Source organism: Passer domesticus, chromosome 12 (genome assembly GCF_036417665.1).
Source record: "Passer domesticus isolate bPasDom1 chromosome 12, bPasDom1.hap1, whole genome shotgun sequence".
NCBI lineage: Eukaryota > Metazoa > Chordata > Aves > Passeriformes > Passeridae > Passer > Passer domesticus.
Window position 1 is genome coordinate 22,070,500 of NC_087485.1, and position 15,932 is coordinate 22,086,431.

Consider the following 15,932-nt stretch of genomic DNA (forward strand, 5'->3'; position numbering starts at 1 on the left):
CCTTGCATCTGGGAGATATCCTGAAGCATGCGGAATTTCAGCAGGCAGCCGGCCACTCCGGGCCACCGGGCCCTGGACACGAACGATGGCCTTTCCCCTGAGAAACAAAACTCACCAGGCCAGGTTCCTGATGTCAGTTTGCAGGAGGCACTTGGCACTGTCAAACCAGACATAGTTGCCTGTGGGTGCACCTTGCATCTGGGAGATATCCTGAAGCATGCGGAATTTCAGCAGGCAGCCGGCCACTCCGGGCCACCGGGCCCTGGACACGAACCATGCCCTTTCCCCTGAGAAACAAAACTCACCAGGCCAGGTTCCTGATGTCAGTTTGCAGGAGGCACTTGGCACTGTCAAACCAGACACAGTTGCCTGTGGAGGCACCTTGCATCTGGGAGATATCCTGAAGCATGCGGAATTTCAGCAGGCAGCCAGCACTCCGGGCCACCGGGCCCTGGACACAAACGATGCCCTTTCCCCTGAGAAACAAAACTCACCAGGCCAGGTTCCTGATGTCAGTTTGCAGGAGGCACTTGGCACTGTCAAACCAGACACAGTTGCCTGTGGGGGCACCTTGCATCTGGGAGACATTCTGAAGCATGCGGAATTCCAGCAGGCAGCCGGCCACTCCGGGCCACCGGGCCCTGGACACGAACGATGGCCTTTCCCCTGAGAAACAAAACTCACCAGGCCAGGTTCCTGATCTCAGTTTGCAGGAGGCACTTGGCACTGTCAAACCAGACACAGTTGCCTGTGGGGGCACCTTGCATCTGGGAGATATCCTGAAGCATGCGGAATTTCAGCAGGCAGCCGGCCACTCCGGGCCACCGGGCCCTGGACACGAACGATGGCCTTTCCCCTGAGAAACAAAACTCACCAGGCCAGGTTCCTGATGTCAGTTTGCAGGAGGCACTTGGCACTGTCAAACCAGACACAGTTGCCTGTGGGTGCACCTTGCATCTTGGAGATATCCTGAACCATGCGGAATTTCAGCAGGCATCCGGCCACTCCGGGCCACCGGGTCCTGGACTCGAACGATGCCCTTTCCCCTGAGAAACAAAACTCACCAGGCCAGGTTCCTGATGTCAGTTTGCAGGAGGCACTTGGCACTGTCAAACCAGACACAGTTGCCTGTGGGGGCACCTTGCATCTGGGAGATATCCTGAAGCATGCGGAATTTCAGCAGGCAGCCGGCCACTCCGGGCCACCGGGCCCTGGACACAAACGATGCCCTTTCCCCTGAGAAACAAAACTCACCAGGCCAGGTTCCTGATGTCAGTTTGCAGGAGGCACTTGGCACTGTCAAACCAGACACAGTTGCCTGTGGGGGCACCTTGCATCTGGGAGGTATCCTGAAGCATGCGGAATTTCAGCAGGCAGCCGGCCACTCCGGGCCACCGGGCCCTGGACACGAACGATGCCCTTTGCCCTGAGAAACAAAACTCACCAGGCCAGGTTCCTGATGTCAGTTTGCAGGAGGCACTTGGCACTGTCAAACCAGACACAGTTGCCTGTGGGGGCACCTTGCATCTGGGAGATATCCTGAACCATGCGGAATTTCAGCAGGCAGCCGGCCACTCTGGGCCACCGGGCACTGGACACGAACGATGGCCTTTGCCCTGAGAAACAAAACTCACCAGGCCAGGTTCCTGATGACAGTTTGCAGGAGGCACTTGGCAGTCTCAAACCAGACACAGTTGCCTGTGGGTGCTCCTTGCATCTGGGAGATATCCTGAAGCATGCGGAATTACAGCAGGCAGCCGGCCACTCCGGGCCACCGGGCCCTGGACACGAACCATGCCATTTCATCTGAGAAACAAAACTCACCAGGCCAGGTTCCTGATGTCAGTTTGCAGGAGGCACTTGGCACTGTCAAACCAGACACAGTTGCCTGTGGGGGCACCTTGCATCGGGGAGATATCCTGAAGCATGCGGAATTTCAGCAGGCAGCCGGCCACTCTGGGCCACCGGGCCCTGGACACGAACAATGCCCTTTCCCCTGAGAAACAAAACTCACCAGGCCAGGTTCCTGATGTCAGTTTGCAGGAGGCACTTGGCACCGTCAAACCAGACACAGTTGCCTGTGGGGGCACCTTGCATCTTGGAGATATCCTGAACCATGCGGAATTTCAGCAGGCATCCGGCCACTCCGGGCCACCGGGTCCTGGACACGAACGATGCCCTTTCCCCTGAGAAACAAAACTCACCAGGCCAGGTTCCTGATGTCAGTTTGCAGGAGGCACTTGGCACTGTCAAACCAGACACAGTTGCCTGTGGGGGCACCTTGCATCTGGGAGATATCCTGAAGCATGCGGAATTTCAGCAGGCAGCCGGCCACTCCGGGCCACCGGGCCCTGGACACAAACGATGCCCTTTCCCCTGAGAAACAAAACTCACCAGGCCAGGTTCCTGATGTCAGTTTGCAGGAGGCACTTGGCACTGTCAAAACAGACACAGTTGCCTGTGGGGGCACCTTGCATCTGGGAGGTATCCTGAAGAATGCTGAATTTCAGCAGGCAGCCGGCCACTCCGGGCCACCGGGCCCTGGACACGAACGATGGCCTTTGCCCTGAGAAACAAAACTCACCAGGCCAGGTTCCTGATGTCAGTTTGCAGGAGGCACTTGGCACTCTCAAACCAGACACAGTTGCCTGTGGGGGCACCTTGCATCTGGGAGATATCCTGAACCATGCGGAATTTCAGCAGGCAGCCGGCCACTCTGGGCCACCGGGCACTGGACACGAACGATGGCCTTTGCCCTGAGAAACTGTAGTGGTGCATTAGTTTTAGGTTGGTTTATTCCTGTACCCCCTATTCTGTTTATGGTTCTGCCCGGGCCCTCTCTCTCTCTCTCTCCCTCTTCTTGATTGTCCTGTCAGTTACACTTTTATCTCTTCTAAGACCTCCCTGGCTGCCTGTCCGTTATTCAGTGTCCATTCCTTTCCATCTAGAATCTTCTGTCCAGGACACTGAGAGATTGGCCCGAAGGTCGGGGCTCAACCCCCAGTTTATTCCCACTGGAGATCCGAGATGTTTGTTATGCGTTATTCCCTCCTCTCAAAATTTTAGATTGGTCGCTGTGTTCTAGTTATAAGACCTTGCCGAGCAAGCTTTTTTGTCCGCGCCCGACGCTTCTTCAATAAACATCTCCCTTTTCCCTGTCCGCGCGGTCCTGTCTTTCTCCTGCGAGACGCAGACTGACTACACTGCAGACAGCTCCGGGAATTCTCGCGCTCCTAAAGGCTTTTCGCCTTAAGCGCTCTCCCCAGAAAATCTTTCCGCGGGAGAGTGCCCTTCCCGCTTCGGTACTGCCGGCGGCACTGCCCACAGCAGCCGGGGACCCAGAGGCCAGTCATAGCCGCTTCAGGTTGGCGCTCAGCCGTGGGGCTATCCGACACCACCGCGGACCCTACGACAGAGAAATCCCGGAGCCAGCGGGCTCGACTCGTTAAAACACCGGAAAGTTTCTCATGAGACGTTAACCTACCCCGTGGGATAGCGGACCCATTTTCATGGGTATCGCTCCACCGGGGACTGAGTCAGTAGCTCCGTGCACTCCGGAGTCGATCCATTCGCAGGAGCCGCCTTCCCTAAAACGTGAGTTTTCTCTTCCTTTCTTTCTCCCCCCCCCCACTTTCTTAACTTACGCCGTTTTCGTACGGCTTTTTCGTAACTCACGCCGTTTTCGTACGGCTTTTTCGTAACTCACGCCGTTTTCGTACGGCTTTCTCGTAACTTTTGCCGGCACTGCCCGGCGGTGGGAGGTACTCCAAAGGTCCTTTCTCTCACGTTTTTCCAGGGTTGGTGGTTTGAACTTTTTACCATCTCATTATGGGTGCTCGTTTTACCAAAACTCAAAAAAGACACTTTAACTTTGTTTCTGCTATCCTTTCTCAGGGGGGTTTTGAAAAATTCAAAAAAAAGGAAATTAAACAACTAATCATTTGGCTGTCTGCTCAGTTCCCAGAAGTTTCCCCTGAACAAATTCACGATTGGCGTTTTTGGAGACAAGTTTGCACTAAATTAGGAGAATTGGCTAAATCGGGGAACTCTTCGCTTTCGCGGACTGCTTTCTGGACTTCCCAAATTAAGAAAGTTCTGAAGTCCCAGAGGAAACTGAGCAGAAAGCCGTCTGACGTGCGTTTTGTTCCCAGCTCACCCTGTTCCCTCTGTTCTGTCCCTTCCCCCGCTACCCCCGAGCGCGGAAACCTGAAAGCGGCAGCCTACGATGGCACCGCACAGAAACGAAGTCACTGCTCCGACCTCTTTCGGAATCCTCCCCGTCCTCATTCTGACTCGGTTAAGAACACTCGCAGCTGCGAAAGTCCAGTTCGTTTTAATATTCCCCCCCCCTCTCCTCCTCCTTCCCCGCCATCTGCCCCACTTTTACAGGATAGCTCACAGGGAGCCCGAAATGGCGGACACCGCGTGGCGCCTCCCGCTGGAATTCCTTCTTCCCAAAAAACACTTCTTTCTCGTTACGACTCTTTCCCTTCTCCGGTTTCCCCTCCCGCTCCACCTCCCTCCGCCCCTCCCCTCCCTCCTCCCGATTCCACGCCCCGCGGCACTTCCACTCCGGCGTCGGCTCCTCTCCCTCCCCCATACCACTTCTCCCAGGCGGGGACAAAGTCGTCAGCCGTCTCCGCCCCCATTCTTATCTCTCCCCCTCCTTCTTCCCCTCTCAGCTCCGGTTCCCACGCTCCGTCCGGAGCCGCGGCGGGGGGAGCTGAAGGCCATATTCCACAGCCGCCAGTCCTCTCGGCGGCACCGGTCACTTACCAGCCCGGGATGGGGGGGGGGAACCAGCCCCAGTGGAGCCCGTTCCCACATCACTCGATAAAGGAGCTGTGCAAAGCCCAAAAAGACTTCTCCCGGGAGAGTGAATACTTCCGGGGAATTCTGAGAGCCACACTCTCTGACATCGTGGTCACCCCTGCAGATTTAAGGCGGCTGTTCTCCTGTCTTTTGAACCCCACAGAATTCCTGGTTTGGGAAAAACATTGGCAGAGAGAAATTGGTAAAATCTTGCCCTCGCTGCGGGAGAACCAAGTGACAGCCACAGATCTGCAGAGGGGTGTGTTAACAACCGACCACTTGTGTGGGACAAGGGCATGACAGGATGGGCAGGCTCAAGCGTGGTATGTTCCAGTGGAGGCTTTAAAAGAGGGAGCCAAAGCAGCCGAGCGGGCTTTCTTCACCTTACGGTCTCTTGTTGCCCCCTTAACATCATATATGAAAATCATTCAAGAATCTAACGAGCCCTTTTTAAGCTTTGTTGAGCGCCTCCGCAGGGCGATCGAGACGCAGGTCCATGATGAGTCGATTAAGAGGGGAATCCTCACTGAGGTGGCAGCGACGAATGCAAATCCAGCTTGCAAGGCCGCTATCCTCAGCTTGCCGCTAGATCCTCCCCCCACGCTGGATCAGATGCTAGACATCTGTGACCGCAAACTCGCTATCATCGTGGGGGAACCCGACCAGCAACCCAGGGCTCCAGCTCGAAGGGTAGCTGCCACCGACCTGGAGGAAGTCACCACAGCTGCTGCTGCCCCGTCCCGACAGCCCAACACACCAAAGCTGCAACCCCGGACGGATGCACCGTGTCACCTGTGCAACCAATCCGGGCATTGGATGCCAGACTGTCCCCTGAGGCGGGAGTTTTACGAATTTAAAAAGAAACACCGGCCTCAGGGGACCCCACAACACCAACCAAAAAACTAAATTGCAAGCGCGCCTCCTCCCCGCGCCACGATAAAAATAGGGCAGGTGTCACCATTCCACCACGCGGGGAAAAGGGAAGGGAGGGGGACCTCCAGCAAGACCTGCCGGTTGCCACAGATTCTAAAACTTTACCAGACTTAACTTCTCACGAACCTATTTCTGATCTTTTTCAGGCGGCACCTCGGCCAGTCCTAACAACCACCTCCAGGACGACCCCCTTTCGGTTGCAGTTGACGGAGCCGCTCCATCTTATTGACTCAAATATCCAACTCGTCTCCGTCAGTCCGGAGTGCCCAGGTACCTAGCATCGGACCAAGGGTGGGTTCGTCACAGTTAAAGATTCTAAATCTACACCACAAAACATTCACATCATCCCGGGTCTCATATCATCAGACCCAAAGAGATTCGAAATAGCCATGTATTGTGCCAGCCCTCCCACCTTTCTGCCTCGGGGTCAAATTGTAGCGCAAGCCATTCCTATCCCTGAGGAGCTCTGGGACTCCAAGCCACCCAAAACATCCACATCCTCACACCTCCCATCGGTTGCTTGAGCTCATACCCTAGGCAAAGAAAAACCAAGAATCACCTGCAACCTACAGAAAGGTGGGGACCAGAAGTTCGTTCACGGGCTTCTAGACACTGGAGCAGATGTCACGGTCATTCCCTCACGGGATTGGCCGTCGCATTAGGAGTTGCAAGACGCAGCAGAACGAATCCGAGGTGTAGGAGGGATCCAATTGGCGAAACAATCTAAGAGCATTGCGCAAATTATGGGGCCGGATGGACAATTAGCATCTGTACGTCCATTTGTTTTAGATTACACAGAGCCCCTGTGGGAGAGGGACCTGCTCGCCCAGTGGGGAGCCCGTATTGACTTACCAGCGGCTCCCCAGGTTTTTGGGGCAGCGGTCACTGAGGAGCGCCCTACCCAGAAACTGAATTAGCTGACTGACACACCTGTCTGGGTAGAACAGTGGCCGCTTTCTAAACAGAAATTAAAGGCGCTCGAGGAGCTCGTGGAGGAGCAGCTGCAGCGAGATCACCTGGTGGAGACCACGTCTCCGTGGAACTCCCCAGTGTTTGTCATAAAGAAACCTAATAAAGAAAAGTGGCGGCTCCTTCACGACCTTAGACAAATTAACAACGTCATTGAAGACATGGGTCCCCTCCAACCAGGGATGCCCTCCCCAACAATGCTCCCCCAAAATTGGAATTTAGCCGTAATTGACATCAAAGACTGCTTTTTCCAAATTCCCCTACACCCGGACGATGCGCCGCGTTTTGCTTTCTCGGTTCCTACCATTAACCGAGAGGCCCCTGGGAGGCGCTACCACTAGAAAGTTTTGCCCCAAGGCATGAAAAACAGTCCAGTAATTTGCCAGTGGTATGTCTCTTCCTTGCTCTCATCAGTCAGGGCAAAGGCAACCAACGCTACAATTTTCCATTACATGGATGACATTCTCGTATGTGCTCCAACTGATGACGAACTTGCTCACAGTCTTGACCTAACAATCAATGCATTGGTTGCTGCAGGGTTCGAGTTGCAGCAGGACAAAATTCAAAGAATGCCACCCTGGAAATATTTAGGTCTTACAATTAGCAAAACAACTATCACACCACAAAAAATTACAATTCGAAATTCCATTCGAACGCTTGCTGATGCCCAGCAGCTGTGTGGGTCTCTGAATTGGGTAAGGCCTTAGCTAGGCATTCCCACCGAAGACCTGGCCCCCCTTTTCAATTTATTGAAAGGGGGAGAGGAGCTTAGTTCTCCCAGGTCGCTCACCCAAGAGGCGCGAGCTGCGTTGGAAAAGATCCAAAAGTCCATCTCGGAGAGGCAAGCCCATCGTTATCAGCCGGGTCTGCCCTTCAAATTCATTATTCTTGGGAAATTGCCACACCTCCATGGAATGATCTTCCAGTGGGAGGACATCAAGAACACCAAAAGAGACCAAGGGGCTAGGGACCCTCTCTTGATTATAGAGTGGGTGTTCCTTAGTCACCAAAGGTCCAAAAGAATGACGAAGCCACAGGAGCTGGTGGCGGAACTGATCCGTAAGGCTCGCCTTCGGATCAGGGAGTTGGCAGGTGTGGATTTCACATGTATTCACATACCACTCAAATTAGATTCGGCCCACTTTACAAAAGCTATGTTGGAACACCTTCTCCAAGAGAATGAGGCCCTGCAGTTCGCTTTGGACAGCTACACTGGTCAGATTTCTATTCATCGGCCGGCTCACAAAATTTTTAATTCGGAAGTCCAGTTTAAATTATCTCTTCAGCAGGTTCAGAGTAGGACTCCTTTGAAGGCTCTGACTGTTTTCACTGATGCATCCGGCGCATCCCACAAGTCAGTCTTGACTTGGAGGGATCCGCAGACTCAGCAGTGGGAAGCTGACATCAAAGAGGTGGAAGGATCACCTCAAGTAGCTGAGTTAGATGCTGTTGTCAGAGCTTTCGAGAAGTTCCCTGGACCATTCAATCTAGTCACTGATTCCGCTTATGTAGCAGGAGTAGTTGCCCGTTCAGAACAAGCGATTCTGCAGGAGGTGTCCAACATAGCCCTCTATCAGTTGCTCACCAAATTAGTAAGATTAGTCTCTCACCGAGAACATCCCTTTTATGTGATGCATGTGCGGTCCCACACTAACCTGCCAGGGTTCGTTGCCGAGGGGAACAGGAGGGCGGACGCCCTCGCTGCCCCTGTGCAGGTGGCCCCGCTCCCAGACGTGTTCCGCCAGGCTAAGATCAGCCACCAGCTCTACCATCAGAATGCGCCGGGTCTGGTCAGGCAGTTCCAACTTAGCCGTGACCAGGCCAAGGCCATTGTGGCCACATGCCCCCACTGTCAGTCCTTCCAGCTTCCAACTGTTAACACGGGGGCTAACCCTCGAGGATTGGCGAGTTGCGAGGTGTGGCAGTCCGATGTTACACACGTCTCTGAGTTTGGAAAACTGAAGTTCGTTCACGTGTCAGTAGATACCTTTTCCGGCGCGGTTTTTGCCTCCGCCCACACAGGGGAGAAGGCAAATGACACCAAGAAACACCTACTTCTAGCCTTCTCCACGCTGGGCGTTCCAAAAGTATTAAAAACTGACAACGGCCCAGCATACAAATCCAGGGAACTGCGCAACTTCCTGCAGCAATGGGGAATAGAACATAAGACCGGCATCCCCTATTCCCCAACAGGTCAAGCTGTAGTGGAGCAGACCCATCAGAGCCTCAAAAGGGTCCTCCAACAACAACGTGAGGCAATGAAGATGGAGTCCCCCCAGGTCCGCCTTGCCAGGGCCCTTTTTACAATCAATTTTTTAAACTGCTCTTTCGAAAATCTAAATCCACCCATTGTTCGGCACTTTAGGCAACACCAACAACTGCAGCCGAAAGAGAAGCCTCCAGTTCTCGTAAAGGACCCCGAGACCTGGAGGACGGAGGGACCTTTTGACCTTGTCACCTGGGGGAGGGGATACGCCTGCGTTTCCACTCCCTCGGGTCCAAAATGGGTCCCTTCAAAATGGGTCAAGCCATACACCGCCTCCAGTAAAGTTCCAACTAAGAAAGTGGCACAGGTCGAAGAGGCCTGCTGGAGGAGAAAAAAGAGGCCTTCTGAAGGAGGTTTAGACCTCCCGGAGCAGAACCATTCCTAATGTTTTACCTGTATGACTTTTTGTCTTGTTCTTTTCAGAAAGCCCGAGAATGTCCATCCCCATAACCCACATCGAGCTGATCATTTTCTGGAACTTTTTTGCCATCGCGAGCTCATGGATTGTCCCTCAACCCAAGCAAAACATTTGGAAGATGCTCGCTGGCGCCCTCGGCAGAGATCATTTGTGCCTCTCCGCCACCTCGGCAGCAGACCCCTTGTCGACCTGCCTTGTGGGGATCCCGCTTCCTCCAAAAGAGTTTCCCGAGCCCCTTTACTCCTTCCTTGAACCCCTTTCCCAAAATAAAGTTTTCAGTCCCTCTAGTCCCAATCCCAATCCAATCTGGAGGAGGCTAATGTCCAAATTGAATATATCTAAATCTGACCCCACCGAATTTAAATTGCTCGGCTCCGCGTCAGCAAATTTGTGTGTTCAATTTTTCCCTTCCCGCGACCGCTACGAAAAATCTTTTACACCAATTATAGAACAGAATCAAAACTACGCGGCAGGGAATTGGTGTTCTGTCACCTCTCATATTACCACCCCCATCTCATTTGACGATAAACCCAGATCCCTCCCTAACGGCATATTTTTCATTTGCGGAAACCGAGCATGGGCAGGTATCCCCCCTCGCCTTCTAGGAGGCCCGTGTACATTTGGACGGCTGACGCTGTTTGCTCCCAACAATTCCCAAATTAAAGATTGGAAGGAGAAAATTGTCGCACACAATTCGGTCCGCGTAGCAAGAGACCTTAAAGATTTAGATGAACAGTGCGACTCCAAAATTGTTCATTGGTCAAAGCCAGAAGGTGTCGCATGGACAGTGTTTCTCCCATGGGTGTCTATTGCAAAGTCTCTAGGTGAATTAGCTCACCTGGAGTGTTGGGTAGCCAGACAGGCCAATTTTACCTCAGCCGCTCTAAGCAACCTCCTAGCAGACGAGGAAATAACAAGGCAGGCGACTCTCCAAAACCGGGCAGCAATAGACTTCCTATTGCTGCTTCAGGATCACCGGTGTGAGGAGTTCGAAGGGCTCTGCTGCCTCAATTTATCATCCAAAGCCGGGGACGCCAGAAGATCTATTGACCAAATGAAGGGAATGATCAGCGACATTAAGGAGAAAACATCAGACTGGTTGGGAGACATCTTTACGGGATGGGGTCTCTCGGGCTGGGTAGTCTCTATTTTGAAAACTGTTGTTTTAGTCCTTTTCATTTTGCTGGTCATTTCAATTGCAATTTCTGTCGTTTGGAGAATTCTTAGAAGGCTTATAGTTAAATCGATGTCTGCTTTAGAAGTGAATCGGGTGGTAGTCGAAGAACAGATTATGGACGAAAGTCAAGAAGAAGGTGCCGAAGAAGACGAGCAGTTAAAAGACCACCCTGGGTCAGATGAGTCCTCAGAAGATGGTGTTTAAGTTACCCCACTCCTCCTTTTTCTTTTTAAACAAAGAAGGGGGAAATGTAGGGGTGCATTAGTTTTAGGTTGGTTTATTCCTGTACCCCCCATTCTGTTTATGGTTCTGCCCGGGCCCTCTCTCTCTCTCTCTCCCTCTTCTTGATTGTCCTGTCAGTTACACTTTTATCTCTTCTAAGACCTCCCTGGCTGCCTGTCCGTTATTCAGTGTCCATTCCTTTCCATCTAGAATCTTCTGTCCAGGACACTGAGAGATTGGCCCGAAGGTCGGGGCTCAACCCCCAGTTTATTCCCACTGGAGATCCGAGATGTTTGTTATGCGTTATTCCCTCCTCTCAAAATTTTAGATTGGTCACTGTGTTCTAGTTATAAGACCTTGCCGAGCAAGCTTTTTTGTCCGCGCCCGACGCTTCTTCAATAAACATCTCCCTTTTCCCTGTCCGCGCGGTCCTGTCTTTCTCCTGCGAGACGCAGACTGACTACACTGCAGACAGCTCCGGGAATTCTCGCGCTCCTAAAGGTTTTTCGCCTTAAGCGCTCTCCCCAGGAAATCTTTCCGCGGGAGAGTGCCCTTCCCGCTTCGGTACTGCCGGCGGCACTGCCCACAGCAGCCGGGGACCCAGAGGCCAGTCGTAGCCGCTGCAAGAAACAAAACTCACCAGGCCAGGTTCCTGATGACAGTTTGCAGGAGGCACTTGGCACTCTCAAACCAGACACAGTTGCCTGTGGGTGCTCCTTGCATCTGGGAGATATCCTGAAGCATGCGGAATTACAGCAGGCAGCCGGCCACTCCGGGCCACCGGGCCCTGGACACGAACCATGCCATTTCACCTGAGAAACAAAACTCACCAGGCCAGGTTCCTGATGTCAGTTTGCAGGAGGCACTTGGCACTGTCAAACCAGACACAGTTGCCTGTGGGGGCACCTTGCATCTGGGAGATATCCTGAAGCATGCGGAATTTCAGCAGGCAGCCGGCCACTCCGGGCCACCGGGCCCTGGACACGAACGATGGCCTTTCCCCTGAGAAACAAAACTCACCAGGCCAGGTTCCTGATGTCAGTTTGCAGGAGGCACTTGGCACTCTCAAACCAGACACAGTTGCCTGTGGGGGCACCTTGCATCTGGGAGATATCCTGAAGCATGCGGAATTTCAGCAGGCAGCCGGCACTCTGGGCCACCGGGCCCTGGACACAAACGATGCCCTTTCCCCTGAGAAACAAAACTCACCAGGCCAGGTTCCTGATGTCAGTTTGCAGGAGGCACTTGGCACTGTCAAACCAGACACAGTTGCCTGTGGGGGCACCTTGCATCTGGGAGATATCCTGAACCATGCGGAATTTCAGCAGGCAGCCAGCACTCCGGGCCACCGGGCCCTGGACACAAACGATGCCCTTTCCCCTGAGAAACAAAACTCACCAGGCCAGGTTCCTGATGTCAGTTTGCAGGAGGCACTTGGCACTGTCAAACCAGACACAGTTGCCTGTGGGGGCACGTTGCATCTGGGAGATATCCTGGAGCATGCGGAATTTCAGCAGGCAGCCGGCCACTCCGGGCCACCGGGCCCTGGACACAAACGATGGCCTTTCCCCTGAGAAACAAAACTCACCAGGCCAGGTTCCTGATGTCAGTTTGCAGGAGGCACTTGGCACTCTCAAACCAGACACAGTTGCCTGTGGGGGCACCTTGCATCTGGGAGACATCCTGAAGCATGCGGAATTCCAGCAGGCAGCCGGCCACTCCGGGCCACCGGGCCCTGGACACGAACGATGCCCTTTCCCCTGAGAAACAAAACTCACCAGGCCAGGTTCCTGATGACAGTTTGCAGGAGGCACTTGGCACTCTCAAACCAGACACAGTTGCCTGTGGGGGCACCTTGCATCTGGGAGATATCCTGAAGCATGCGGAATTTCAGCAGGCAGCCGGCCACTCCGGGCCACCGGGCCCTGGAAAAGAACGATGCCCTTTCCCCTGAGAAACAAAACTCACCAGGCCAGGTTCCTGATGTCAGTTTGCAGGAGGCACTTGGCACTGTCAAACCAGACACAGTTGCCTGTGGGGGCACCTTGCATCTGGGAGATATCCTGAAGCATGCGGAATTTCAGCAGGCAGCCGGCCACTCCGGGCCACCGGGCCCTGGACACAAACGATGCCCTTTCCCCTGAGAAACAAAACTCACCAGGCCAGGTTCCTGATGTCAGTTTGCAGGAGGCACTTGGCACTGTCAAAACAGACACAGTTGCCTGTGGGGGCACCTTGCATCTGGGAGGTATCCTGAAGAATGCTGAATTTCAGCAGGCAGCCGGCCACTCTGGGCCACCGGGCACTGGACACGAACGATGGCCTTTGCCCTGAGAAACAAAAGTCACCAGGCCAGGTTCCTGATGACAGTTTGCAGGAGGCCCTTGGCACTGTCAAACCAGACACAGTTGCCTGTGGGTGCTCCTTGCATCTGGGAGATATCCTGAAGCATGCGGAATTACAGCAGGCAGCCGGCCACTCCGGGCCACCGGGCCCTGGACACGAACCATGCCATTTCACCTGAGAAACAAAACTCACCAGGCCAGGTTCCTGATGTCAGTTTGCAGGAGGCACTTGGCACTCTCAAACCAGACACAGTTGCCTGTGGGGGCACCTTGCATCTGGGAGATATCCTGAAGCATGCGGAATTTCAGCAGGCAGCCGGCCACTCCGGGCCACCGGGCCCTGGACACGAACCATGCCATTTCCCCTGAGAAACAAAACTCACAAGGCCAGGTTCCTGATGTCAGTTTGCAGGAGGCACTTGGCACTGTCAAACCAGACACAGTTGCCTGTGGGGGCACGTTGCATCTGGGAGATATCCTGGAGCATGCGGAATTTCAGCAGGCAGCCGGCCACTCCGGGCCACCGGGCCCTGGACACAAACGATGGCCTTTCCCCTGAGAAACAAAACTCACCAGGCCAGGTTCCTGATGTCAGTTTGCAGGAGGCACTTGGCACTCTCAAACCAGACACAGTTGCCTGTGGGGGCACCTTGCATCTGGGAGACATCCTGAAGCATGCGGAATTCCAGCAGGCAGCCGGCCACTCCGGGCCACCGGGCCCTGGACACGAACGATGCCCTTTCCCCTCAGAAACAAAACTCACCAGGCCAGGTTCCTGATGACAGTTTGCAGGAGGCACTTGGCACTCTCAAACCAGACACAGTTGCCTGTGGGGGCACCTTGCATCTGGGAGATATCCTGAAGCATGCGGAATTTCAGCAGGCAGCCGGCCACTCCGGGCCACCGGGCCCTGGACACGAACCATGCCCTTTCCCCTGAGAAACAAAACTCACCAGGCCAGGTTCCTGATGTCAGTTTGCAGGAGGCACTTGGCACTGTCAAACCAGACACAGTTGCCTGTGGGGGCACCTTGCATCTGGGAGATATCCTGAAGCATGCGGAATTTCAGCAGGCAGTCGGCACTGCGGGCCACCGGGCCCTGGACACAAACGATGGCCTTTGCCCTGAGAAACAAAACTCACCAGGCCAGGTTCCTGATGTCAGTTTGCAGGAGGCACTTGGCACTGTGAAACCAGACATCGTTGCCTGTGGGTGCACCTTGCATCTGGGAGATATCCTGAAGCATGCGGAATTTCAGCAGGCAGCCAGCCACTCCGGGCCACCGGGCCCTGGACAGGAACGATGCCCTTTGCCCTGAGAAACAAAACTCACCAGGCCAGGTTCCTGATGTCAGTTTGCAGGAGGCACTTGGCACTGTCAAACCAGACACAGTTGCCTGTGGGGGCACCTTGCATCTGGGAGATATCCTGAACCATGCGGAATTTCAGCAGGCAGCCGGCCACTCCGGGCCACCGGGCCCTGGACACGAACGATGGCCTTTGCCCTGAGAAACAAAACTCACCAGGCCAGGTTCCTGATGTCAGTTTGCAGGAGGCACTTGGCACTGTCAAACCAGACACAGTTGCCTGTGGGGGCACCTTGCATCGGGGAGATATCCTGAAGCATGCGGAATTCCAGCAGGCAGCCGGCCACTGTGGGCCACCGGGCCCTGGACACGAACGATGCCCTTTCCCCTGAGAAACAAAACTCACCAGGCCAGGTTCCTGATGTCAGTTTGCAGGAGGCACTTGGCACTGTCAAACCAGACACAGTTGCCTGTGGGGGCACCTTGCATCTTGGAGATATCCTGAACCATGCGGAATTTCAGCAGGCATCCGGCCACTCCGGGCCACCGGGTCCTGGACACGAACGATGGCCTTTCCCCTGAGAAACAAAAGTCACCAGGCCAGGTTCCTGATGTCAGTTTGCAGGAGGCACTTGGCACTGTCAAACCAGACACAGTTGCCTGTGGGGGCACCTTGCATCTGGGAGATATCCTGAACCATGCGGAATTTCAGCAGGCAGCCGGCCACTCCGGGCCACCGGGCCCTGGACACAAACGATGCCCTTTCCCCTGAGAAACAAAACTCACCAGGCCAGGTTCCTGATGTCAGTTTGCAGGAGGCACTTGGCACTGTCAAAACAGACACAGTTGCCTGTGGGGGCACCTTGCATCTGGGAGGTATCCTGAAGCATGCTGAATTTCAGCAGGCAGCCGGCCACTCCGGGCCACCGGGCCCTGGACACGAACGATGGCCTTTCCCCTGAGAAACAAAACTCACCAGGCCAGGTTCCTGATGTCAGTTTGCAGGAGGCACTTGGCACTGTCAAACCAGACACAGTTGCCTGTGGGGGCACCTTGCATCTGGGAGATATCCTGAACCATGCGGAATTTCAGCAGGCAGCCGGCCACTCTGGGCCACCGGGCACTGGACACGAACGATGGCCTTTGCCCTGAGAAACAAAAGTCACCAGGCCAGGTTCCTGATGTCAGTTTGCAGGAGGCACTTGGCACTGTCAAACCAGACACAGTTGCCTGTGGGGGCACTTTGCATCTGGGAGATATACTGAAGCATGCGGAATTTCAGCAGGCAGCCGGCCACTCCGGGCCACCGGGCCCTGGACACGAACGATGCCCTTTCCCCTGAGAAACAAAACTCACCAGGCCAGGTTCCTGATGTCAGTTTGCAGGAGGCACTTGGCACTGTCAAACCAGACACAGTTGCCTGTGGGGGCACCTTGCATCTGGGAGATATCCTGAAGCATGCGGAATTTCAGCAGGCAGCCAGC

General features: G+C 54.4%; 1 long non-coding RNA gene across 1 annotated transcript; it reads left to right on the plus strand.

Annotated features, from left to right (window-relative positions):
- The first annotated feature begins 5,864 nt into the window (after positions 1–5,864).
- LOC135279650 (uncharacterized) lies at positions 5,865–9,889 on the plus strand. The gene is made up of 2 exons (XR_010346872.1): positions 5,865–6,015; positions 9,404–9,889. It is a non-coding gene; the product is annotated as an uncharacterized LOC135279650 (long non-coding RNA).
- The last annotated feature ends 6,043 nt before the right edge of the window (positions 9,890–15,932 follow it).